Source organism: Fundulus heteroclitus, chromosome 14 (assembly GCF_011125445.2).
Source record: "Fundulus heteroclitus isolate FHET01 chromosome 14, MU-UCD_Fhet_4.1, whole genome shotgun sequence".
NCBI classification, from domain to species: Eukaryota; Metazoa; Chordata; class Actinopteri; order Cyprinodontiformes; family Fundulidae; genus Fundulus; species Fundulus heteroclitus.
In genome coordinates this window covers 21,067,206-21,093,019 of record NC_046374.1, presented here as the reverse complement: position 1 = coordinate 21,093,019, position 25,814 = coordinate 21,067,206, and the positions used below count along the sequence as shown (strand labels likewise).

General features: G+C 42.8%; 1 pseudogene; it reads right to left on the bottom strand.

The window, feature by feature from the left end:
• Window positions 1-359: 359 nt before the first annotated feature.
• Window positions 360-25,814, bottom strand: LOC105927913 (annotated as a pseudogene).

The window sequence follows — 25,814 nt, the reverse complement described above, 5'->3', positions numbered from 1 at the left end:
GGAGACAGCTGTCTGCATTGTCAACGGCTTTGCAGCAATCCCTCATACTGAGCAAGCATGAAGCGACAGTGGAAAGGAAAACTCCACTTTAACATAGAGGAAAACCTCCACCAGAACCAGGCTGAGTGTGAACGGTCATCTGCCTCGGCTAACTGGGGGTTAGAAAAGACAGAGCAGAGACACAAAAAGCACACATTGATCCAGGAATCCTTTCTATGTTATATGGTAATGGCAGATGATCACATCTAACGGAACACCAGACCAGGCAAACCTACTATGAAGAGGAAAAAAAAAGACAGCGAGGAACAAAGTTGAAATAACATCAAACAACGCAAATTGTAAAGAAACAAACTAGAGACGGTGTTTCAGTCAGATTTAATTACCAAAACAAAACAAAAAAAATTGCTTACAGTCAGGAAATGAATTGAAAGAACCACCAATGAGCACTCAGTCATTCATCATTCCAGCTCAAACCAAACCACCTTGAAACGGTAATGGACAGAAATCACCTGAGATAAGTTTGCATACAAACTAAAGTGACACGACGTGCTGGTCGTGCACCTCTCTGGCTGAAACATTTTTTCAACAATTCATAAATCAACCTAAGGCATTTGGTAGGATTTTTGTAAATACACGTACATGAACAAATATACTGGCTGCATCGACGCGGGACGAAACAATATTTGGAATGAATAACATGAATTACGGAGGCAAAGCTAATAGATAACGCGGCGCTGAAAGCTCTTCCTACATAAATGGGTTTACACACTGACGGTAAAGCTGACGAGCTCGACACTTTTGGCCAAGTCTGATTTGGCATTTAACTCGATTTCACATCAGCTTTTTATAAAAATGTGCAAGTCCTAATGGTTAAATAAAAGAATAAAAATAAAAAAAAACCTGTGTCTCATTAAATGTTTTCCCTTTCAGCTGCAAAGACTCAGACTCAAGGCAAGAAGGCAGTCTTTTTGGTCTCCTGTTCGCTGCGGAGATGCAGCTGTGTTCGCTTCTTTGTGCGCGCCGAACACCAAAACAAAGCTCTTTCTGCGTCGCTGCGAGGCGAGCGGATGGAAGCTCGGCCATAAATGGACAAAGAATGCGACTTTCGGTGGCGGCACGCGTTTGATTCCCTCCTGGTGCAAAAAAAAAAAAAAAAAAAAAACACCAAAAAAAACAAAACGGGACGGTTGTTCAGCTCCTGCAGCCGGGAGCTGCCTTCTAATTCAGTTTTGAATTTCCATCATGATTATTATTATTATTATAATAAAGCACTTTCCAGTTAGATAAAAATAAACGTTGAAAAGCCTCTGAAAGGCATTTAAATATTTGAGTATTTATTGTTTGTAAAATAATAAGAAAAAAAAAACAACTTAAATAGTTTGTCTTCTTGGAAGATTAACACAGAATGTCTACAGTACAGCCCACAAATAACCCTTTGTCTTTTCCAGAGCTCAGAAATTCACCAAGTGTCACGAAATTAGACGGAATGTCTTATTGCTCGGCCCATAATGCATTTTGGGGTTTTCCTGTAAGTATCTATGGCAAAAAAGGCCTCATTTACTGCAAATAACAAGTGGTTATTTGCAGATGCTGCTGTGTGTATAACAAACCATCCCAGAGGCAGCTCTGGGTTTCTGCTCAGATCTCTTGAAAACTTGCTGTGGATCGTCTTCAGCGTTCTGAGGCGCGGCGGGCCGGGTTAGGTGAGCAGCTGCCTGATCTCTCGGTGAACGAAGCACAGGAAGTCCATGTAGGAGGTGCCGCCGTGCAGGCCTTTGTCCTCCACCAGGAACTGCCGGAACAACGTCTCCGCTTTGTCTCGCTGCCTCACCACCTGCAGCTGCGCGTAGAGGAGAGGAAATAAACATCAGGCGCTTTCTAACGCTCTTATCGCACCGAGACGCTGCTCCCGTTACTTTTACCGGGGCTTCGTGAAGTATTCATTCTGTCTAAGCCATTTCACACTTTGTCAAATTACAATTTTCATCTAATGTTCTTGGGATTTTATGCGGCAGACCTACAAAATGATTCATGATTAACTAATTATGCATAATGTTTTTACTACTACTAATAATAATAATCAGGAAAGAGCCATTTATTTTCATACAGGCACTTTTACTATGAGACCTCCATATAAAAATCAGTTAACCTCTGCAAAAATAGAATTCAAAATAAGTAACATTTTCTTGAAATGAGTGTATTTGTCCTTGATTTGAACAGGTAAATAAGATTATCTGCCAATGGAAAGAGTAATTTTACCCCTAAAATAAGATAATTAGATATAATGCACTTGAAATAAGTTGATGGAGATGAGTTCTTCCTGTTTTAAGTGCAAAAATCTTATTCCATTGGCAGATCATCTTATCTACCTACTCAAATAAAGTACAAATACACTAATTTCAAGAAAATCTTATCTTATTTTTAGTTTAGTTTAGTCTGTTTTTGCAGTGCTCTCTCCCCTAACCTAACCAACCAGTAGCTGTGATTCAGTCTCAGTATAAACGCAGCTGTTCTGTGGAGGCCTGAAGGTTTGGTGGAGAACATTAGAGAACAAAAAGTCTCATGAAGGAACACTATATTATGCGAGTCTTGTTGCTCTAAGAGCAGCAAAGGGTGCTTCTTCAAAGGCTGAAAACAAATGCAAGCCACACTTTTCAGATTCTTACAAATAAGAAGCCATGGATCTATTTTCTCGTTTATTACGAAACATTTCAATAAAATACATGTGTGGTTACTAACAACGAGAAAATTTCTGCTGACAGCTTGGACTGATTCTTCTCGCCTCCTCTGAACATTCATTCATATTTAACATATGACTGCGGTGAGGCCGTTTTATTTCCATGTCAGTGCTTAAAAAGAAGGCTGCAAAATCCCTCAGCTTGTTTTGATTTTCATTGGTAAATATCCGATTATAATTGTTCTGATTATTCCACCTTCAGGAGGCCTTTGTTGGTGCAGAGCTGGTCGTTGACGCTAAATAAACTGCTTTCCAAACACAATTTTCTACAATCACATAATTTTCTACTCATCTGACCTCCGGTGATTTAAGGAGTTCCCATCATCATACGGGGCCTTACAAATGTACCCAAACCCTGAACTTTTTCCCAACTTGTTACATTACAATCATAAACTTCAACTTGTTTACTTTAGATTTTATATGTCAGACCAACTCGGAGGAGCATTACTGTGTGGAAGGAAAACAGCACATGGTTTAAGCTCATTTTATTTTAACAAACATGTGAAAATATTTGGCCCCCTTTGGTCTGACACCCCTAAATAAAGCTAATGCAACCAGTTGCCTCATTAGTGGAATAGTTTAGATAAAAGCATGACCCTGTGCTTGAATGGCCTAGTCAAAGTCCGGACCTATATTCATATTGAGAGATGTTCAGTTGCTGTGCATCTAATCTGAGTTTTTTAGACAACTAAAGGTGGTTCTGCTCAGTATTTAACCCGCGGGCTGATTTTAATGTATTAAGGTGGAATCTACTCATCGATTTCCTCCCATTTTACCCACATTTCCTTCTCTGTGAACGTCTGTCACAACCAATCCCGATAATGGTCGTTTCATAATGAAAAGGCACGTCTTCTATTCTATGTTTCCCTCTAATAAAGCGACGCAGCGTGTGGAGTACCACTGCTTCAGCACTTTTACCTTCATGGAGTTGGGCCTCTTCTCGAGCAGCTCGCCGATGATGGACCGGACCTTCTTGGACAGCGGATTGTCCAGCTCTGGCAAGGCGAACTAAACACAGAAAGAAGCGTCAAGTCTGACACAGTTTGTAACCAACGTTTTCCCACAAACCGAGTTAGGCGCTGGCATAATTTCCCCTGACGGGCCTCGGCGAGTCCAGGCCACACGGACGCAGCCGGGCCTCCTAGTTTACGCGGGACGTGTCGGGAAACCGGAGAGACGAGCCACCCGGGTTCTCACCATGTGTCCCGGCTGCAGGTGGGCGAGGGAGGGCACGTTGAAGAGGTTCTGGATCAGATCCGGCGGGCTGGACTGGCCCAGCCACAGGAAGATGGAGTGGCCGTTCTCCAGCAGGAACGTGCCGGAGTCTGTGAGACGTTCCTCGGAGCAGCGGAGCGGAGCGGGCACCGCCTCGCTGCCGACGTCCACGTTGTGCTGGGAGACAAGAGAGAGAGTACACTTCACTAAATCTGAATCTGATCGACGCTGTGGTGACCGCGCCGTCCTTCTGACGCCTACCAGCGGGATGAGGCGGGGGTAGAGCTGCAGCTGGGTGTCCTCCACTCCCATGGCCATCACCGACAGCCGCTGGTGGGCCCTGTCGTCTGTGGAGAGCTCGGCGCTGCCCACCAGAGGCGCAGTCTTGATCAGGCTGTTCATGTAGACGGGGAACACTTTCATGGAGTCGGGCAGGATCAGCTGCGTTCGGGGGGAAAAATAAAATAAAATCACCGTTAAAGAGGAGCTTTTGATGCTGACGTGACATCTCAGAGGCGTTCGCTTGACTTTTCTCTGACCTGGCTGGCAGCTGAGGGCGTGGCGCAGTTCTTCCTGTAGCAGGCCAGCATGTGGGCCGTCTGGTTGACCAGGATGTCCCTCACGTTCTTCACAGGCTGGTTCAGGATGGCCCGGTAAGCTGAGGGGACAGCAGAAGGTGTTACTAGCAGATCCTGACACCCGCTGAGCTAATGCCCCCCCCCCCAACTGCATTTTAAGAAGGATCTGGTCAACCTGCACAGGAGCTGATGCAGATGGAAGATTTTAGTTTCTAATTAGAGCAAATTTATTAAAGCAAAGTTTAAATCCTGCAATTGGAAATGTTAAATTCAACACCAAGTATTGATCTTTTTATAAACACACTTTTGACATTCTTGTTAATTTCATAGTAACACATCTACCCAATGATACTTAATTACTCAAATGCAGACTTTAGTGCATTCAAATCTGCTTTGAATTCAATTATTAAAATTACAGCAAGTGTTTTCAAAGACCTACTGACCCAAATACCGTTATTATATTGCTAGACCAAAAAGAGTTCAGTTCATTATTGTTAAAGAGACAAATTCAAATATTCTAAATAACCTTTTTAAATTTTGGATCTACAATGATTTACACATTTATCTTCTATATAAAAAAATCTGACTAATTTATTCATTTAAAATGATAATATTTTGTAGAGCAGGTAAATAATAATAATACATTTTTTTTTGGCCATCGTCTTTCTTTCACTTGACAATTTCAACCCATGTACCGAAAAGTTTGGCCACCTCTGGTCTAATATAACTACTTCTGCGCGCAGCTCTTTCAGTTCTTCACATCTCAGCGACTGGGAAGAACATTTTTTGTCGTCAAGGTACGAAATGTTTACTGTAACTTTGCTCCGATTGCAATTCAAAAACAGCAGAGGCAAAGGTGGCAGCAACTACAACTAAACTGACCAAGTAAATGTTCAACAATGTCTGAAGGACTCCATTGAACAATGCAAAAACGGATTTAAAAATAAGCAAAATGTTCCTAAACATAGTAGTTTAGTCCTTGATTTGTGCAGGTAAATAAGATCATCTGCCAATGGAATGAGTATTTTGACCCCTAAATTAAGATAGTTAGACACCCTGCTCTTGAAATAAGATGGAGATAAATTGTTCCCATTTTAAGTGCATAAATCTTATTCTATTGGCAAATGACCTTATTTACCTGCTCAAATCAAGAACAGATACACTCATTTTCAGAAAATTTTACTTATTTGTAGTTCAGTTTTTGCAGTGGAAACCTGAAAGTCAAGTACAACAACATGTTCGGCTAAAGCACAGCTGTGTATATTATAAACTGTCCCCTGCAGAGTGAACCGGTAAAACGATATCAGATGTGTCGGGTTCTCTGATTCAGACACAAACAGTCGCTGTCACATTCCTGACTGCTGAGCTGCTAGGATACAGCCTCCACAGGCTTCATCCTCTTAACTAGTGTTTGCAAAGCTCTGCTTTGAGCATAAAGACCGACGGAGGCGGACCTGATTTGGCAAAGAAGTTGATGAGGGAGTCGGTCTCGCAGCACTTGTACATCTCGGACAGCTGCGAGGTGCAGTTCAGGCTGAGGTTGTGGATGCGGAGGCGTCGCTGCCCGCCGATGGTGGTGTACAGCAGGGCGCACTGGGAGAGACAGAACAGCGACGTTTATCAACAGGGCCGTCACCACGCACTGAGCCGATCTCTCGCTGCGGAGGGGACCCCCCCCGGTTTACCTGCATGAGAGCCCCCGTCTCCTCGCTGAGCGTGTCGTCGTGCTTGAACTCCACCGTCACGGCCTTGTCGCAGTCCACCGCTGCCATCTCCACGTCTGTGGTGTTGTTCATGAAAATGCCCCCGAAGAAGTCCGTAGCCCGGAAGCCTGCGGGGTCAGACACATGCCGGCGTGTAAAAAAAAAAAAAAAAAAAGTCTGCTGGCTTACTGTGACAGAACAGAACGGCTCGCTTTCGTTCGTCTACCTGTGCTGGTACGGACTCTCATCACGGCGTCAAACCCAAGGCTCTTCTGCACGTCCTTCCTCAGGTCTCTGAGGAAGTGCTCCCCGTCTGTCTCCACCTGCCAGCAGAGGGCACTGTTGTTACCGTCTGCCCTTATTTAGTCAGACCCACCGAGGAAAGGAGGAATTTAGCTTTAGCTTTGTGCCTTAATAAAACCCTGAATGAAGGATTTATACCATCTTTAAAAGTCTGATACAGGGAAATAGAAAATGATATGCTTTAAAGTTTAACTTTTTGTTGGACACTTTTGTCAAAAAACTATATTTAAATATTAATATTGTTACTTTAATAAATGATCTATCCGCCATGTATACAAAATCTAAATATAATATTCAATTCTAAAAGAGTTTCTAAATGTGTTATTGGTTTTATTTTGCTATTTAAAGTACAAAATAAATCAAATTATCAACTTAAAACTAGCTGTAAGGGCATATTTTTTAGAGCTAACAGATTTTCACCAGTTGTTCAAGAAGCTAAACCTGATATTGGAGTGCTTTATTTACAGTTTTCCTCCATTTTAAGTTTTTTTTTTAAATGACATTTTTAGTTTCTGTTTCAATCTAAAAACAGCACTGGTCATCTGGCTCCTCTTCTTTGTAATACTGAGACACTCCACCAGAGGGCAGAAGACAACCATACATGATATTGAGGCAAGAAGGCAGGCATCAAAAACGACACAAGAACTAAGTTTTAGAAATAAAAACGATCTCAACTCCTTGAGATGTTTATCTCTCTTACCGGAGAAGATTTGGCTTCAGCAAAATGAAGACATATTTCCAGAGTCTGTTTAAATTACTTGATTCTATTCATAAAACGCCAATTCACAACACATATCAAGGCGCTTTACAACAGAAACACATCCAATGTCTATAAATAAATAGATACATGACCAAATCATTCAAACTATATATTCCACTTACCGTATTTTTCGGACTATAAGACGTATTAACATGTCTATGTGTATCCATGTCCACATATAAGGAGCACTGGATTATAAGGCGCATTAGAGAGTCTTCCAAGTGTGTAATATCACTCCGCACCTTCACGTACACAGCTCTCTCCTGAGAGGGAGAGCTATCAGTTTCTATCAGGACGACAGAGTAGTTGGCCTACACTGCCCTGTTTCTAACAAAGGACCAAAATAAATGTAACTTTTACATTGAATTAACTTTCTTGGTTTATTGTTGCTAACGTGTACTCCGGGCAAAGGCTGCCTCATAAATACAAGTCTAGTTTAGACGTTACAGTCAGGCAGTCTTGTAGACAGCTCAGGGGTCCTATCAGGAAGTGACACAGTGTACCGTAACGGTCCATTGCAGCTTTGTTGCCAACCAAACTCGTACTTCCACATTTTAACAGTAAATTAAACTTTAATCATACATAAGGTGCACTGGATTATAAAGGCGCACCATCAATTTTTGAGAAAGATTTAAGGATTTTGAGTGCGCCTTATAGTCTGAAGAATACAGTAGATTCTGCAGCCATATGCAGGTTCTCCATGTCAGGATATGTTTCCATCCAGACAGTGGACACAGTTTTAAGTTGTTTGCCTGCAAAGACCATTTCTGCTTCGTCACATCACAAATACCATCTGCAGTCATGAACACATTCAGCGGAAACACCATTTTCCTAACGGACGGCAAACCTTCCGGTTGGGATCTGGGTCTTAGGAGCTCACTGAGCAACATCAGGACGTATTTGGACTGCCGCCTTTACCTGGAAGTTGTTGTACTTGTAGACGGAGCCTCCGGTGTGTGAAGGCACGTCGGCCATGGTTGCCAGGTCCAGGAACTGGCTGGGGAAGAGGAAGAGGTCGACGCAGCATCCCTGTGCCACGCAGTCTTTGGACAGCTGCTCATACACTCCTTTCTGAGGCTGGAACAGGATCTACGTACGAAATAAAGGAATCGGTGCTGGGTAAGCCATCATTGTTTCTGAATGAGAAAGGTCTGATTAGGAGCAAAGCCTGGAGGGAACCACTAAAAACAGAATTTCATCACCGTGGCCTTCACGGTTAAAATCTAAAGACATCTGAGACGTTTAGGAGAAAGCTAAAAGGGAAGGGAGGGCGGCTCACTTTCTCCTTGTCGGTGTTGACCAGCTTTTTGTCGTCTCTGTTCTTCAGCTTCCCAGGAGCCTCGGCAGTGGGCATGGACGAGTGGAAGATGAAGAGCTTCCCGCTGCACTCCGCTGCCTGGAGGGACGACGGCAGATCACACATTTACTCAAACCCACACAAACCTGCCTGCGGTGGCTGTGTTCTCATCTAAACTAAAAGAATGTTTAATTCAATTCAAATTTATTTATATAGCGCCAATTCATGAAACATGTCATCTCAAAGCACTTTACAAAGTCAAAATCAATCATATTATACAGATTGGTAAAAATGTCCTATATAAGGAAACCAGTTGATTGCATCAAAGTCCCGACAAGCAGCATTCACTCCTGAAAGAGCGTAGAGCCACAGGGACAGTCGTCTGCATTGTCCATGGCTTTGCAGCAATCCCTCATACTGAGCAAGCATGAAGCGACAGTGGAAAGAAAAACCACCCATTAGCGTGATTAGACTCCGGCATGTTCCTGCTGGCAAAATGTTGCCAGTTTTGCAACAAAAATCTGCGTGAAAAGGCCTTGAATTGGGAGATGAGAGCATTAATCAAAGAGGCTCATCATCACTTTGAAGGAGCTGCAGAGATCAACAGCTCAGGCGAGGGTTATTAGCTGTGCAGTCGACGAGTCGGTAAGGGAACCTTCAAGCACACAAGACCACCAGTTTCTACTTCTGCATGAAAAGAAAGCGCTCTGGGCAGATTGGAGCAGAGCTCTGCACACACAGACACCCGGTCAGCGGGTCTGATGACACAGACGACAGGAAGAGCCCCCCCCCCCCCCCCCCCCCCCCCATGCTGACAGAAGTCACACTGCGGCTGACCTTAAACGCCTCCACTCCAGCCTGGATGACGGGGGCAAAGACCGTTTCGCTCTCGTTGGTGTCTGCAAACATGTCTGGGATCTGATCCAGGAGGCTGAGGAGAGGAGAGCAACCATTAAAAGGCTGGTCAGAGGTAAAAGCTGGCCCCCACTCTACGTCAGCGGCGCTGAGCCGGGGCCGTTAACCATAACGCTCGCATTCCAACAAGCTGCCACTCCGTATTTAAAGCGACAACACGCGTCTCACTTGTAGATGACGGCCCTGGACTCCTGGTAATCGACGAGGAAGCCGTCGAGCAGCGGGACGAACATCTCGGCCGTGTCCGACACCACCATCATCTGCGGCTGGGCCAGGGCGCTCTTCACGTTGTAGAAGTGAAGCACCTTGTTGTAGGTGACGAAGCCCACTTTGACGGCAGACGTCTCCGCTCCGTCCTCCCTGGAACCGGCGAGGAGAGAGAGAGAGACAACAGAGGAGGCTTTGAGGAGGGAGTGCAGCTTCGACCCCTAGGGTGGCCTCAGCCACTGCCGGGCCAGGCGCAGAGGAGAGGAGATCAGCAATTAGTAAACGAAACAAACAGCTGTAATGTTGTCAGATTGGTTCTTTTTGTCCACAAAGTAAAAGCACAAAAAAAAAATGTGTTTAAGTGCATAGATTGGTTCACTTGCTACGTAAAGCAAAACTACAGTTGTGATCTAATAATCATTCATGGCCGGTGTTTGACGATTCTCTCTGTTGCCACGTGAGATGATGCAACTTAAGTCACTTTGAAGAAGAAAAATTGGAGCTAAAAGTTTTAGTTTTTGTATTTTTTTTCTGATCTGCTCAGGGTAAAAATGCAGATTCAGGCCTAAATCTAAACAGACACACAGATACTGGTTAAATATCTCCGAGCCGGCTGCAGAGAAACGTTTCTACGTTTGCAAGCAGCAAATGTTTGGCACAGCTCAAATACGACAACTTCTGTAAACTGCCGCCTCAGCTTCCTTCTCCACAGTGAAGTGAACCTCCAGAACGGTCACCTTCTAACGCCACTGAGGTTTGCCACAGGTCAGATGTGAGACCAAAGGAACGTTTTAACTAATTTTTCTTCATACTTTTCCTCCAAAACTTTAGATTCCTAGAACCCTTTTACTGGTTTGGCTTTCTGGGCCAAAACGGGACGTCAACGGGGATTTTGTTCCCCTGAGCTAAATGAGCTCTAACAATTCTTACAAAAGAATGCTGCAAAGGGGAACTAAAAGTCAAGTTTTCTTGAGATTAGTTTATTTGTCCTTGATTGGAGCAGTTCAATAAAATTATCTACCACTGGAAAGAGTATTTTCACCCCTGAAATAAGATAATTAGATATACTGCAGTTGGAAATAAGACGATGGAGATGAGTTTTTTTAAGCGCATACCTCTTATTCCATTTCAATTTGCCTGCTTAAATCAAAGACAAATACACTCGTTTCCAAAAAATTTGACTTACTTTTCGTTCCATTTTTGCAGTGTAGAAGCTTGTTGAAGGCCACATATTAATCAGGGCTTACATATTTATTCAGACCCCAATTTGAATTTCTGATGGTGTAAATGAAGAGAAAACGCACAAGAAATTCAGACCTGGACGCTGAATTCTCGTCTTTAAAGTGAATTGCAGTCGTGTGACAAACAGAGGTCCAATAAATCCCTTCATACGACTCCATGAGGACACGAAAAGCATCGGGAACCGAAATGCAAATTACAACGAGACGTCTTAGCAAACCGAACCATGAAAGCCTCCGATTTTAAAAAGTTTGCGCTGCATGAGGCGACACAGAACCTTAGACAAGAACCTGGCTTATCTTTGGGTTTGGCTTCACTCTCGAGCATCGCTTGGTTTAAATAAAGGACCGTCCAAGTCAAACAGCCGAGCATAAACATCCCCGCAGGACTGGAACATGATCCGAGAGGAGATGGTTTGTTAATGTTTGACTTCTGCTGAGCGTATTATTTGTGATCGGTCCACACAGAACTGAAGAGCCTCCTAATCTCACCATTAGAGTTAGCTTAGTCACTTATCTGTGAGCCGACAGGATGGCCGAGGAAAGAATGAAACCCGGCCAAACGCTGTGATATTTACCAGAACGCTGAGGCGGCGATCTGGACACGGCTCTGCTTCAATCATTCTGACATCCTGAGGTACGCGTTACCACGGAGAAACTACAAGTTTTGAACAGCTTTAAAGGAAAAAGTACCACAAAGTTAAACTATTCGACAATGATCTCTCTTAGAAATGCTTACAGAGACACGATGTTCGGCTCTTTACTCAAACCACGCAAATATAAAAACACCAGCAAAAAAAATAAAAAATTAACTGGACGCGCATTTAGTCCAAAACTGTTGAACTACGTGAAGCTTTTAGAACTGAAGACACGTTCATATCTCCAGCGTGTCATCCAGGAGATAAAGCTGTTGTTGCTGGCACTGAGGGAGCGTTTGAGGAGTAACCTGGGGAAGCGCGCGGCGTTCTCCGAGATAAATCAAAAAGTCCTGTTCCCCCAGAGCAGAAGGTCGATGGAGGACGTTTCTTTAAGCTCGAGCAGATCTGTTTTCCGTCCTGTCACTGATACTGACCACCTCACCGTCTGGGAAACCTTCCCTCGGCTCAGAGAACAAACCGTTTGTCTGAAGTCTGTTTTGTGCTGGGTGTGAAAACTTTACTACCTGGGCAGCTTCTCCAGCAGGGTCTTGAGCTCGTCGCATATCAGCTTGACCAGTCCGCTCTTTATGTTGGTGTACGACACGTCGATCATGAAGACGTAGGCTGGAGGACTGGGAGGCTTGTTGTTCTGTGAAGGGAACAAACCGCAGTGTTAGCGCAGCTTTTTGTTCTCTCACATTAAAAGACGAGACAGAAGACAAGACGGACAACGGGTTACGGTAAGGGACAATGCCAGACGAGGTGTCCGCGTCATCCGTTAAGTTCTGATTATGGACACTTTGAAGGGCATTGTCCCGCTTCTACCATGGTCACTTACAAAATAAATATACAGTACATCAATCAATACTTTAATGTTTTTTCACCGTTAAAATTTTGATTTTTCACCAACAAGCAGCGGAGAGAACTAATTAATGTCTTGTTGTGACTCGTTGCCAAAATAACCAGCGTCAACTGTCCTGCCGTCACCAGCTAACGTTTGAGCAGGCGCAATAAAACTACAACTTGGCCAGGACTCCCTTGAAAAAGAGATTGTTAATCTCAATGGGACTTTTCCTGTTTAAATAAAGGAATAAAAAAATAAATTAATAATAATAATAATAATAATAATAATAATAATAATAATAATAATTTAGAACAATCAGGCTGTTTGAGCAGAACATTTTTATAGGTGTCCTATAACACCCTGCAGCCAATCAGAATAGAGTATTCACCCATACCATGAATGAATTCCCACTTGTACATGTTGGAAACTGAAAGTTTACTAAAGCTGACTTTACTTTTTTTTAAGTTGAGGTCGAAAGTGAGCGTTGTCCTTCCCACCATGACTTTGGTGTCAAAACTGTCCTTTGGCTACCATCAGGAAGTTGATCATAAACTGCTTGGCAGGTTTTTACCGTTTTCAGGTTGCAACGACAACGACAAAAAACGTCCAATGTATTTTATTACGATTTAATGTGATCAAACAAGGACACCACCCTTGAACCGCCCCTTTGGCTGCCATGTTTTTTCTACAACATATCGGGCTTTACATGGAGGCCTAAAGCTTAATTTTGGTGTTCCTTTTTTTGTTAGCAGTGTCAAAGGGAACAGGGGCTGAATATATAAGGATGCCAAAAGTTTCTGATTTTTATTCATAGAGGGGGAAAAAAAAAAAAAAAAAAGTTATTTCCACATTTTGTTTTAATCCTAATTCTGTAAAAAGCTTTCTGTACCCGTGCTCGAAATGTTTGTCTCTGATCGTTCAATCTCATTTGCTGCAGGCAGAGCAAAAACAGATGAGTGGAGTGACTCAGCGTCTCCGACTAACTTGAAGCCTCTTGTGTTGTTTACATTAGCAGCAGTCCTCATGGGGACCCGGTGCATTTACATCACTGACTCCCCTCTCAGGGAGCTTTTTTTCCAACCATTTGTTACAGCCAGGCTAATCTGTAGAGTGATAAATATCATCCCAGAAAAGCCTCGCCTACAGTGTTTAATTCCTTAAAGGTACAAATTGACATTATGTGACATTTTTAAAATTTGTATGCCAGTAACTCACTCTGGTTGCTTAAGATTATCATGTCCTGCTGGTGTAGCATTTGTTATTTTTGTCTTTTAAAATTAGTTTTTTGTCAATTTGTTAGTAAATATAGCCTGTTCAGTGTATATTTATCATTACAACATCACCACTGCGCATTTGTACTACTGGTCAACAAGCCGCGAAGCGATGGAGGCGAGCGACTGTGGAACTCCCAGCGTAGTTGCGAGAAAAAAAAAGAAAAAAAAAGAAAAAGAAAAGTGGAAGCTGAAATAGGAGTAGGTCGGGTTGGTCTTCAAGCTGTCGGTTTTCCGCGAGGCATTACAGCACTGTTGGTTCGGACGGGACAATGGCGACCTAGCCTCGTGAGACCATCCTGATCTCGCGAGCTTTCAAGGTTTCACTCGCAGATCAGTCTGGATACTCTCCGTTAAAGAAAATTTGGAGCCGTTCACCAAACGAACGTCCAATCAGCGTTGGCTTTGAGGCGGGTTGAGGTGTGACGCAACCGGAAGCGCGTCAGTTCAGTCTAAAGAACATGGCGGCTTCAGCCGATGAAACTAGTGTTAGCGTGGCTATCGAGCAAGTTGTATCGGAATTACAGAGTATTTCTCTGCTGAGCTAACGAGCCTTTACTTGCAGCAGCAAGAGTAGCTTGGCTTGTGGTTGTGTTTTCGTCGTCGCTCTGTTACGAGCGACGACGAATCTGATTGGTTTATTTGGCCCGTCTATCACCAACATAGGCCAATCAGCTGACCAGTATTTTCGCCCCTTCCCAAAATTACTTCAACGGAAGGTTTCCAGATGGATATGCGGAGCAAATCTATCTGGCGGAGTCAGGTAAATGGCGACCATCTGGTTTCCTAATAGTTCTGCCAGTAGATGGCGCCACGTCTGTTTATGTCAGCTCCTCGCATACTGTTGCTAGGGTTCTATTTAGGCTCAAAAGGGATCAAAACACTCTCTGGAGTATATAGCCTTATTTTTAATCATAATCAACTGGATTTTGGTATTTTTGGTAAAGCCGTATAACGCGGCTACATACCTTTAAGGTCGGATCTAACTGTGGCGTTTGCTAATCAGTGCCTAAACTTGGCCATGAACAGGAAAACCACGGATGAATTTAGGTGTCTGTACTAATTCAATTCAATTTTATTTATATAGCGCCAAATCATGAAACATGTCATCTCAAGGCACTTTACAAAGTCAAGTTCAATCCCTCTGCACTGCGCGCTGAACCACAGCGGGCAGACCCGTCGTCACCGTGTACCTTGCAATAATCAAGCGTGGCAACAAACTCATAGGATCCCAGGGAAAGCTCGGGCCTCTCGTAGAAGTCCACCCTACGGCCCATGTGGTCCAGGTGTTGGAAGTAGAAGGCCGGCACTTGATGAGAAGACAACACAATCACTCTTAAATACTCATTACCCTCTTATCATAAGATCCACTGTCACCCTTCCCTCATACCTTCGTTGACACAGTTGCAGAAGGTGCACTGGTAGCGACGGCCGCCGTCGATGAACTGCATGTACGGGCACATGTAGGCCTTGCATCGATTGCAGCGGATCGGGCCCGTCTCGCCGTGGTTCACAACATACAGGGGAGCCTGAGGAGAGGCCAACAGCACAAGAACGTTAGGCAGAAGGTGTCCCGCCTATTTACCAAGCCTACGTCAACCTGAAGGTTTGAGTTTTTAAGTTGTACCACTCAATCTCCATTAAGTTTAAGGGCTGGACTTTGACTAGGCCATTCTAACACATGGATATGCTTTGACCTGTGGACCTGTGCAGCTCCGCCAGAGTTACCATGGGCCTACTGGCTGGTTCTATGATTACTGCTCTCCTTGCCCAACAGCTAATGAACAGACAAATTGAACAGAGCTCCACATTTAGAAAATGTATGTAGTTTTATAACATAACGCACCCAGTGACCTGTCTGGTGTGTTCCTTGGTCATTCACGCTCATTTATGATCTCTGAGGCCTTTGCCGAACAGCTGGAGTTATACTAACATACTACCACAAAATAAAGTACTTTTTGGTTGTAATGTGAAATATATTCCTTTAGTAAAGATAAATAGCTTTAAATGAGATTAAGAAAACAGTTTGCTACAAAAACGACAACTTGAAAGAGTTTTCTGTGTTTTCCAGATTCCAGTTGCACAAGGCAATACCAAACCCGGGGCTGGGAGATATGGCTTTAAAATAAAATATAAATTTTTCTTTTTTTTTTAACCCAATCCCATGAATCAATTTCCTTACCTTTTGTTTCATAAAAAGAAATTGCTGAAATGATTTTTAAAAACTTAATTTTATTTCAATAATCTCCTCTGGAAGTGGATCTGAATTCAAAGGGCAACTTTAAAGGATCATTATAAAAACAATATGGCAGGCCCCACCAAAGTAGATAATGAAAACTTAATAAATTAAAGTGACTCGTCTTGGGATAAAAAGGTTTCCTCCTTGGAGTATTCTGTCAATATATTTTCCTAAACATGTTCATCGTTGCAAGCTGTAATCAAAACGATTCCCCCTTTTGGGACTGATATAGTGCAAAGGGTCATGGAAGCCCAGGAGAGTGCATTGGCAAAAAAAAATAAAATAAAAAAAAATTCTCCAAATTTCAATCTTCAGGAGTTGCAAATTTGAATGAATCGATAAAATCAATTTATCGCCCAGCCCAATCCAAACCTAATACACTTTAATAAGTGCGGTGCAAATATCACATTTAATCCTTTCTCTATTAACCAGCTTTGTTTTTTTTTGTCCCAGCAGATCCAACTCTAAGTGAATAGTCTAGAAGCCAGATGAGGGAAAGCGAACATTTCCTAAAAAGGCCACAGTGTCTGGGACAGAGCGAAGGAGGGAGAAAAACCTCCAAGGACTCCTCTACCAATAACGATCCAAAAAAAAAATAAAAAATAAAAAAGGTCACCAACAGGAAGAAATTAGCTCCTTTAGAACAAGGACAGATTCTTTGGAAATAAAGGGGGGACACTCGGGCATATGCCAATAAGTGTGTTCGCTCTATTTGGATAATAGCTTTTTGAGTAAAACCAAGTTCTGGTCTGTTGATGCCACAATCAGCTTTGCTCTGCTCACATCTCCTAAAAAGAAAAAGCTGAAACTCTTTAGGGAGACTGTAGAATTTCGAGGCTCTTGCTGCATTACAACAAACTCCCAAACGCTTTCCTTCTAAACGAGACGTCAGGAGGGAGACGCAGGGAGCTTTGGGTTGCTGTAATTCTATCTCTGTTTGATGGTCTGAATAGAACTGACGCTTACCTCATTTTTGGGCAACTTGGCAAATGGTTTAACGATGGAAGCGAGAGGCACTTGGCATTGTTTGGCCAGCTCGGCGGTGCAGGGCAGCGAGTAGGTCGTGCAGCGTATAAACCTGGGACTGGCATTCCCTGGGGTCAACAAAACAACATTTCAGTGTTTGTGGACAGCTGTAATATCACATTACTTACCTAAAATAAAAAAAATAAAAAAATAAATACTTGCGGTGGATTTATTCATTTCTGTCAAAGCGGTGTAACACAAATAATCAGCCACTTTAAAAGGACAATCCTTCAACTCTGTGCTAAGACTTGCTCTGAATGCCCTTTAACAGATGCCACCCTTTCACAGCATAGACGAAGTTTCATACACAGACGTTTGACATAATGAACCTTAATCGTAGATTATTTTAATTAGAAGGGAATAAGGTGCTTAACCTTGATGATATAGTGCGTTTGGGTTGTTTTTTTATGGCGGTTGGTTTTGTGCAAACTACATGATGAAAAAACAGCTTAGAATGTAAAAAAGGAAACTAATTAAAATGGGAGACCAGCCAAATTAATTAGACAAGTCCTTGGAGATGCAAGGTCACAGTCCAATGGTTGGTTTGTGCTGCAGAGGGAATATCACGCACGCAACTGAACAGTTCAGGAACTCTCACTGTATCATCAACTTTTGGGACTGAAACCTTCGAGCAGCATAAGGGGACAGGTTTCATTTTGATGAAACTGAAAATGTTTTATAGTGAAATTCAAGAAAATAGTATTTTCTATTTTTTTTTTTGGTTTGAAAAAAAATGAGAGATCATTAAACCTTATTATTATTATTTCATTATTATTATTTCATTTTCTTTAACAGTTTAATATTTGTAGAAAAATACCTCTGAAAAGAAATCTTCATAAAAACACTATATAAAAAGATATATAAATACATACACACACGTAAATTATTTCTTGTACTATTAGTCTCAATCTGTGATCTAAACTTGTTCACAAATTTAGCATGAAAGCCCTTTTTATTACATTTACACACGATTTTTGACTGTTAAGGCCTGAAGCGCCACAGCAACAGGTTGCTGACCTCAACTGGTGCAGCTCAACTTATAACACCACAAACCCTGGTTCAAGTTTCCCACAACTTTTAAGCATCTGTCTTAACATCAAAATCATTGAGTCTACAAATATCAGGTATTGGGAAGGTCATTTAAAATAGTATCTGACTGATAATATTTGGTACCTTGATCCTGAACTGTGAAGTCAGTGGTGACGAGGGGTGGCACCTGTCCTCTGATGTTTGTGCTGAATACCTGCCCCCCCAGCCTGGCTTTGTCATCCTCAATAACCTGGGTCTAAAGGAGACGGGTTAGTGTAAGAGCTGGGTCAGTACTGATTTAAAATTGAAAAGCAGAACAAACTGATGTTAAAAATTGTAAAAAAAAAAAAAAAAAAAAAAAAAAGAAATGAAAAAAGTATATTTGAGTTTGAATGAGCAGGAAAAGCAGAACAGAGGAAATGACAAATAGGGTTCATACAGTAGCTATAGACACTCACTATGCTCGGGATAGAATCAGGGTCCAGTTTCTTCTGAGGGGGACCAGCAAGTGGTCCTGGTGCTCCAGGAAAGCCCCCCGGCATGCCTGGCTGGGGGCCAGACATGAGTCCCCCAAACTGACCTGTAAGTTTTAGAAATGCATCATAAGGACAATATTCAATAAAAAAAAAAAATACAGGCTTATACTAAAACACTTGTGATTAATATTTTACACCCACCAAGATTTAAAAGCAGAGATGTTCGTGGAAGCAGATATTAACCCACCCACAAAAAACACAACAGTTTAAACGGCACTTCATCACACAGAGCAAGAACACAAGGTTTATTTATACTCATGAAATTCATATCGTTTAATAAACTTCTCTGCTATGTGTGCTTGGATGATTCCATTAGTTCAAACACAAACACAAAATGAATGCAGGGACGGATAAGTAAGTGGTGGTCGTCAACTGGGCCATATTTTTAACCGGGGGAACAGCGTGTTTGTGCGTATAGTGTAGTCAGAAGAGACCATGGAGGCAAAACCCAAATAAAAATAAGTGATCGTACCAAAGCTGTGATGTTGACTCTAATGAGCTACCCCGATCACTGCGAGTCACAGAGCATAATAATATCACAAGCCCTACTTGCTCTTTGGGATTTTAATAACGACGCATTGAACACTAACTTGTTCCTTCATTGACAAGTCGCTGCACAATTTGGAGGTGTTTGCGCATCACCACAGCTGGAAGCGCTAACATTTCGTCGGTTCTTGGTGTTGGTTTGTGGCATCCTTTAGGTTGTAGCCGGACCAGTGGCGGAACGTTATGCACGAGCCGACTACACTGCTAGGAGCACGTTAAAATACTTGACATTGACTTTCCAACACGGGCTTGCTATGAGTCCAGCGTGGCCAGTTAACCTTTAGATTTTCTGAGGACCGATCCACACTGGTGGACGCGAGCCACACATCATGGATGTGCTCCCGACTCTGCCACCTGACTACTGTAGGCTGGATGAAGGACCCAGGATTGCTGCCACAAGAAAGCCGTAGTGGGAACTTCTTGCCGCATCTCTAACTGTAGAACTATGGACAAAAATATGTTTGCAGCTCTGTTTTTAATGGGAGGACTTTACATGTTGTTGTATACATTTAAAACTCTCATCCTGAAATTAACATAAGTCTTCAGCAACCCAAAGTAGATTTTTACACTCACATATAGAGTCAGTGATTTAAAGTTATTTGAGTGTCTAAGGATATAAAGACTGTATGTTTTGCCTTATGATGGCTTTGAAATTGGGGTCAACTATGATATTGTGCTAAATAAATAAAAATGTAGATAATGTACGTGAAAATGTATCATTTAAACACAAAGGACAACAATGTTGTGAAAGCTATTGCGAGCTACTTACCTCCTTGCTGTGGGTAATTTGCTGGACCAGTGGGTCCAACACCATGCTGCTGGAAAGTTCCTGGTCCTGAGGGGTAGTTGGGGACCCGCCATCGACTGTCCCCCCATTGGCGGACCTGCCATCGACTGACCCCCCATTGGCGGACCCGCCATCGACTGTCCCCCCATTGGAGGACCTGCCATCAAACTGTCCCCCCATCGACTGTCCCCCCATTGGCGGACCCGCCAATCGACTGTCCCCCCATTGGAGGACCTGCCATCAACTGTCCCCCCATCGACTGTCCCCCCATAGGCGGACCCGCCATCGACTGTCCCCCCATAGGCGGACCCGCCATCGACTGTCCCCCCATTGGAGGACCCGCCATCGACTGTCCCCCCATTGGCTGTCCTGATGCCTGCATGTTTATAAGGGGCGACTGTGGTGGAGCCATTTGAGGGGACATGTGTGTTGACTGTCGGCCAGGATGGGCAGACGCTGCTGGATGAGGAGGGGGGCTCTGCACGGCACCTGAAGCGATGCAGTTCAGGCATTAGAATTAGGAAACGGCAGGTGTTAAACATGGCTGTCATGTTTCTAAACCCCCATCTCTTGAGGTTAAACTAATTACAACAATTAAGCATCAGTAGACAACAAACTCACCATAGCTGCCCAGGTTCATCGCACTCATCTGATTGGTGAGCTGCTGCGTCGGTGGGGGGGCCGGCGAGGCCATGCTGTTGTACACAGAGTGTGAAGGCTGGGCGTAAGTGGGGGACGCCGCTGATGGAGAGGCATACCTGTACAATGTTAGAGCCAATAAATTCAACACAATCAGTTGAGTGGGTTCTTCTTCTGACAAAAAAAACTCCTATTAAGAACAATTTACTTTTACAGTAATATTTACTAGGAATTTGCACTGATAACCCTTTATGATGTTTTAAACATGTCCCGGTTTCACTGAATTGCACGTTCCAACCAGCTGCTGCCACAAGAAAATTACCTCTGTGGATGAGCGCCATTCTGCTGCACATTTGGACTGTACTGACTGGGTCCAGAAGGCGGTGGCATCCCTGCAGGCGAGGACGCCGGTGATTTCATCCCACCTGCAATCGATAAACAGACATTCATCTAATGCTGTGTACTACATAAATACACATCGCCAAAGTCGGAGGGAGCGAGGCTGAGATGGTTTTTGACATGTAAAGAGGAGGCATGATGATTAATTGGACACAGGATGTTAAATTGGCTGCTGCCAATGACGAGGAATCAACTAAGACCACAGACAAGGTATTTAGATGGAGTTGGTGTGACAGAGGAGGAGTTAATAGGAGAGATGTGCATGTAGATGAACACGTACAACACAGAGTTAAGGTTAGAAATAAAAAAAAAATAACCAGTAATAAAAAAAATATATTAAAAACACAAAATGAAATATCAAAGAATGAGTTTTAGAGAAGAAGAGAAGTCCTAATGTTCACGTCCAGCAATGAATTTTAGGACCTGAAGAGCAGGCGCTGCAAAAGCAGAGATCTGATTGGCTAAGTATCTGCTAATTTATGTAGCGGTTTAAAAAAAAGACGAGTCAAAGAAACCAAAGGTAAGGTCTTACAGCAGCAGTTTAGACCAGCTTCAGACTGGAGAGATACCAAAGTATAGACTATTACTTTAGCCTAATCCAGAGTAAAGCCAGGCATGAATCCCTGACTGTATTCAGACCTGGGATTAACATCCATCCTTGCTGAGATGACTGGAGACGGTGTTGGGCAACACCCCTCATGCAGCAGCTGGAATTAGAAGCTGCCCTGATTCACCAGGCTCTGTTACACACTTTATATGCAGGTGGGTGACAGGTGGGCAAAGTTCACTCAATGCTGTTCCACACTGAATGAGAATGAGATGGAGGAAGATGATCCAACGTGGCAACGCCAAAAAAGGGGCAAACCAGAAGAGGCTGTACATATTACAGATATACCTAGAGTGCCTTGCAAAGGTATTTAGAACCTTTCAACTTCTATACATTTAGTCACATAACAAAAAAACATCACCGTTTTATGCACTACTTTATGTTGGTCTATCACATAAAATTCCACTAAAATACGCCGAAGAGGTGCCAACAGGATACATGGTTTCCAAAATTTTGTTGAAGGAAGAAAATATCTAAACAGTGTGCTGTATATTTTTCCTTCAACCCCACAGAGTCAAAACTACATTAAACTACCTTTTTACTGCAGGTCTTTTTGAGCAAGTATCAGGCATCACTTTATTGTGTCCCCTTAGGGAAATTCTCTGTACGGCAAGGTGAGACAACAGATAAATACCCACACACAGGAACGATCACATAATGAATTTAACAACGATAAAAATCAGAAAAAAAATCCACGTACAATTATCAATTAAAAACAGGCTGAACAACGAATCAAGCCCGATAAGCTTTAAAATGTATCTCAATGAGGGCGTGGTTAGTAAAAAGGTCTTTCCACCTGTGTGCTCTTGATTTGATTTGGGATGTCTGAATCTCCTCCCCGATGGTAGAAGCTCAAACTCACTAAGAAGTGGGGGTGATGTGAAGAATGAATTATGTGTTCTGCCTTTCACAGGACTCTTATTTTTTTTTTAAAAAAGGTTTCCTCCAAAATTGGGTAATCTCACTGCTATAATTTTGACATCAATTTTTAAAATTTGCTTAATCCTGTAACCAGGTGATAAAAGCAAAAAGTGAGGACAGATTCAATCAGAGCGTTGTGGAAAATAGTCATCAACTTCTTACACTCCAAACCTATTTAACTTGCGTAGGAAGAGGAGTCTTTGGTGACCTGTTTTACTAATCTTATCTGTGTTTTCGCTGAACGCCAGCTTGTTGTCGATGACAACGCCACCCAGATATTTGTAGGACAGAACTCTCTCCACAGTCTCGTTTCTAACGAGAACTGAAGATACTGGATTTGTTCCTGAAATCTATACACTTTGCACATCTAGAGCCTCGAGCCGTTGTCCAATGTTCTGAGCAAAGCTGTCAGAGTATCTGCAGAACGGTCTATATCATCAATTCAAGCTTCGCCACAAGTTCCCAAGAGTGTCTTTGACAGGCTTTCTTCCAATGTTCTGTATTTTCTTCCCATGGACTCTGACCAGCTTGCCTGTCCCTGCTGAGGCTGATGTGCAACGCTGGCCTCGTGCTAGAAGTTACGTTTAGGTCCCTTCTGACCAAAGTACAACCTTCACGTTTGCTACCGATTAGGAAACTTCGGAGGTCAACGGTTGCTCTGGATTTTATTGTGGGTTGTTAGAGTAAAAGGGGGGGATGCTAAACACAATTACACACCAGAAACTTTTCAGATTTTCTTTCATTCAACAAATTCTTATTTTATTTTTCCAAATAATTGTTCGCCTTGATGCCCTGCGATAGACCAACCACCTGTCCAGGTTGTACCCCCGCTTCTCGCCCATTGACAGCTGGCACCAGCACCCCTCACGACCCCAACAGGGATAAGCACGATGGAAAATGGATGGATGGATGTCCGCCTTGATGTGTTGGTGCACCTCTATAATCTCCAGTTAAACACACAGAAGTTTAAGGCTGTAATTAGCCAAATGTAAAACGTTCCTGGGGTGTGAATACTTTTGCCAAGCGCTGTATAAATATATATAAGGCTCACCAAAAAAAAAAAAAAACTTAAGTGTTCTTTTTAAATTGTGAAAAAGTGAATTTATTCATTACTGTCTTTTTATTACGACTTTGAGGTTTTGATGTGTATTTACGAAGGCCATGAACATCTGAGAGACCCTCCTAAGAATTTAGAAACGGCCGACTTTGGGATATTCTTTGCTCATATCACAGGTGCTGCTCTCTCTCTGTCTCTTGCTCTCATTTAAAATCTTACTGACTCAGGCTTACAAATATTCAAAGATGCGAACACGGTGCGGTGTAGGATAAAACAACAACATTCAAATCAAATCTAAAAAATATATATAAATGTTAATACCCTATCAATCAAACACAGTCGATAGCTGAAGCCGGACTGAGCAGATCCTGTCCAGCCAAACCTCAGTCCACACACCAGCTCAGAGAAAGATGATCGTACCTGCTGCCGGTGGAGCGTTAAATGCCTGAGGCGGCCCCTCCATAATGTCCATAGAGGGGCTGGGCTGGGCCGGCCCCGAATCCACCTTGGTAGCCCCCCGGCTGGGCCTGGGAGTACGGCGGAGCGGCTACGTAACCCTGTTGGCTCATTCTGACCCGACGCTCGTCACTGTCTGCTCATACCAATCTGGAACGTCCACCGAGCTGAAACGGTGAAACACAAAGCCTGGTGAAATAGATGGATGCGTTTTATTAGAACAGTGTCTCCAGATTGTCGCTTCCTTGTTGGTGTTTATCGTCGCGTTCAGCCTGAAACAGATGTGAGCAAGCAACACAACCCTCACCTGAGGTTTGACCTGGTTTCTGTTATCAACTCTGGGTGATTGACCTTTGACTGTGCTTCCTGGCAGAAAAAAAAAGGCAGCGTTTGCTTCGGTTGGACCTTTTCACACTTTAAAACCCTGTCACTGGAAATCATCTCGATTCGTTTCAGATTATCAGCTCAAACAAAAGTACATATATGAACCAGAAAACCTGTCACCGTTTGATTTTAAAAAGCTGCTTTTTTATTTATTTCCTGACTAATAGATGCCAATGAGTTTGTTTGAACTGTCTTTGTTGTTTCAGACCATAACAATTATGGCTTATTTGACTACTTTTGGCCTACGCTGTGCAACAGACAGCTTGGATTAAAGGGATTTCTTGGTTCTTATAGGTATGGCAGTAATGAGGCCTGGGTGTGGCTAGAGCAACTGCTTCACTGCCTTCTCCCACCTTAGTTTACTGGAGATAGCCCTACATGAGGGTTGGCTTTGGGCTTCTAATCAACGTGCAAAATAGCATAGCTTTCACCACCGGTGGGAGGTCCCGGCTATTGTAGCCGACTTTGTCCTTTTCTTTTGGTGGCTTAATACAACACGTTATTTTTTTTTCTTTAAGAAATAACCAGATTAAATGGCGTTTAGGGTTTAACGATTGCCAAATTTGCTGCCATTTGAGATTATCAAACAAAACAAACCTTAGAATAACTGGTTTATTAGAGCAAGGCAACTGTAATCATAAAAAGGGGGGGGGGGGGGGGGCAGCAATCCAACGTTCTAATAATATTGATGTTAAAGTGAAGAAAATCAGACAGAAATACAAACTTGTTTCAATTGATCGTATCCAAAACTTAAAGTTTACAAAAATAAAAAATTAAAAAAAACTGTGCTGTTGGGTTTTGCAGCGCACAGAACTTGACCCGGTTACAGTCAAATAGTTGCGTTAATTGGGTATTGCGACTGCGAATTTTTAAATAAAAACAAAACACAAATACAGAATTAGCAAACCCGCGCACTTAAATAGCAATAATTAAAACAAAAAAGGAGTTTATGCCAACATCACAGCTGTCATTTCTAAAAAGCGGCTGCAAATGGCAGTAAAAGCAACAGCTGCGGGTTGATAACTTCATCCAAACCTGTTCAACCCCCCCGGAAACTGGTTATTTTTAATATATCTCACCCTAGCTGGATCACAAACGGGGACAGTTTTTGCTTGTTTAGAAGTTCAACACCTGGGAGACTGCGCAACTTCCGAATATTGCCACGTCAAAGTCCGTTATGATGGGTAAAAAAAAAAAAAAAAAAATGGCGTTACAACTCTTTAATTAAAACGCAGATAAACAGTCGTGTTTGGTTGTTTTGAACAGTATTTTAAGAAAATTTGCATTAATGCGGGTTTTGTAATAATAATAATAATAAAATGACATCACGCCGTTACTACATTATCTTTTGCCAGGTAAGCGGAAAAAGCGCAGCAAAGTTTCCAGCTGCGAAACAACGCTTCAGATTAAATCTCACCTGAGGGGGAAACGATCGTTGAGTTGTCTTGTAAAGGCGTCACCGGTCCTGGTGAAGGGTTATTA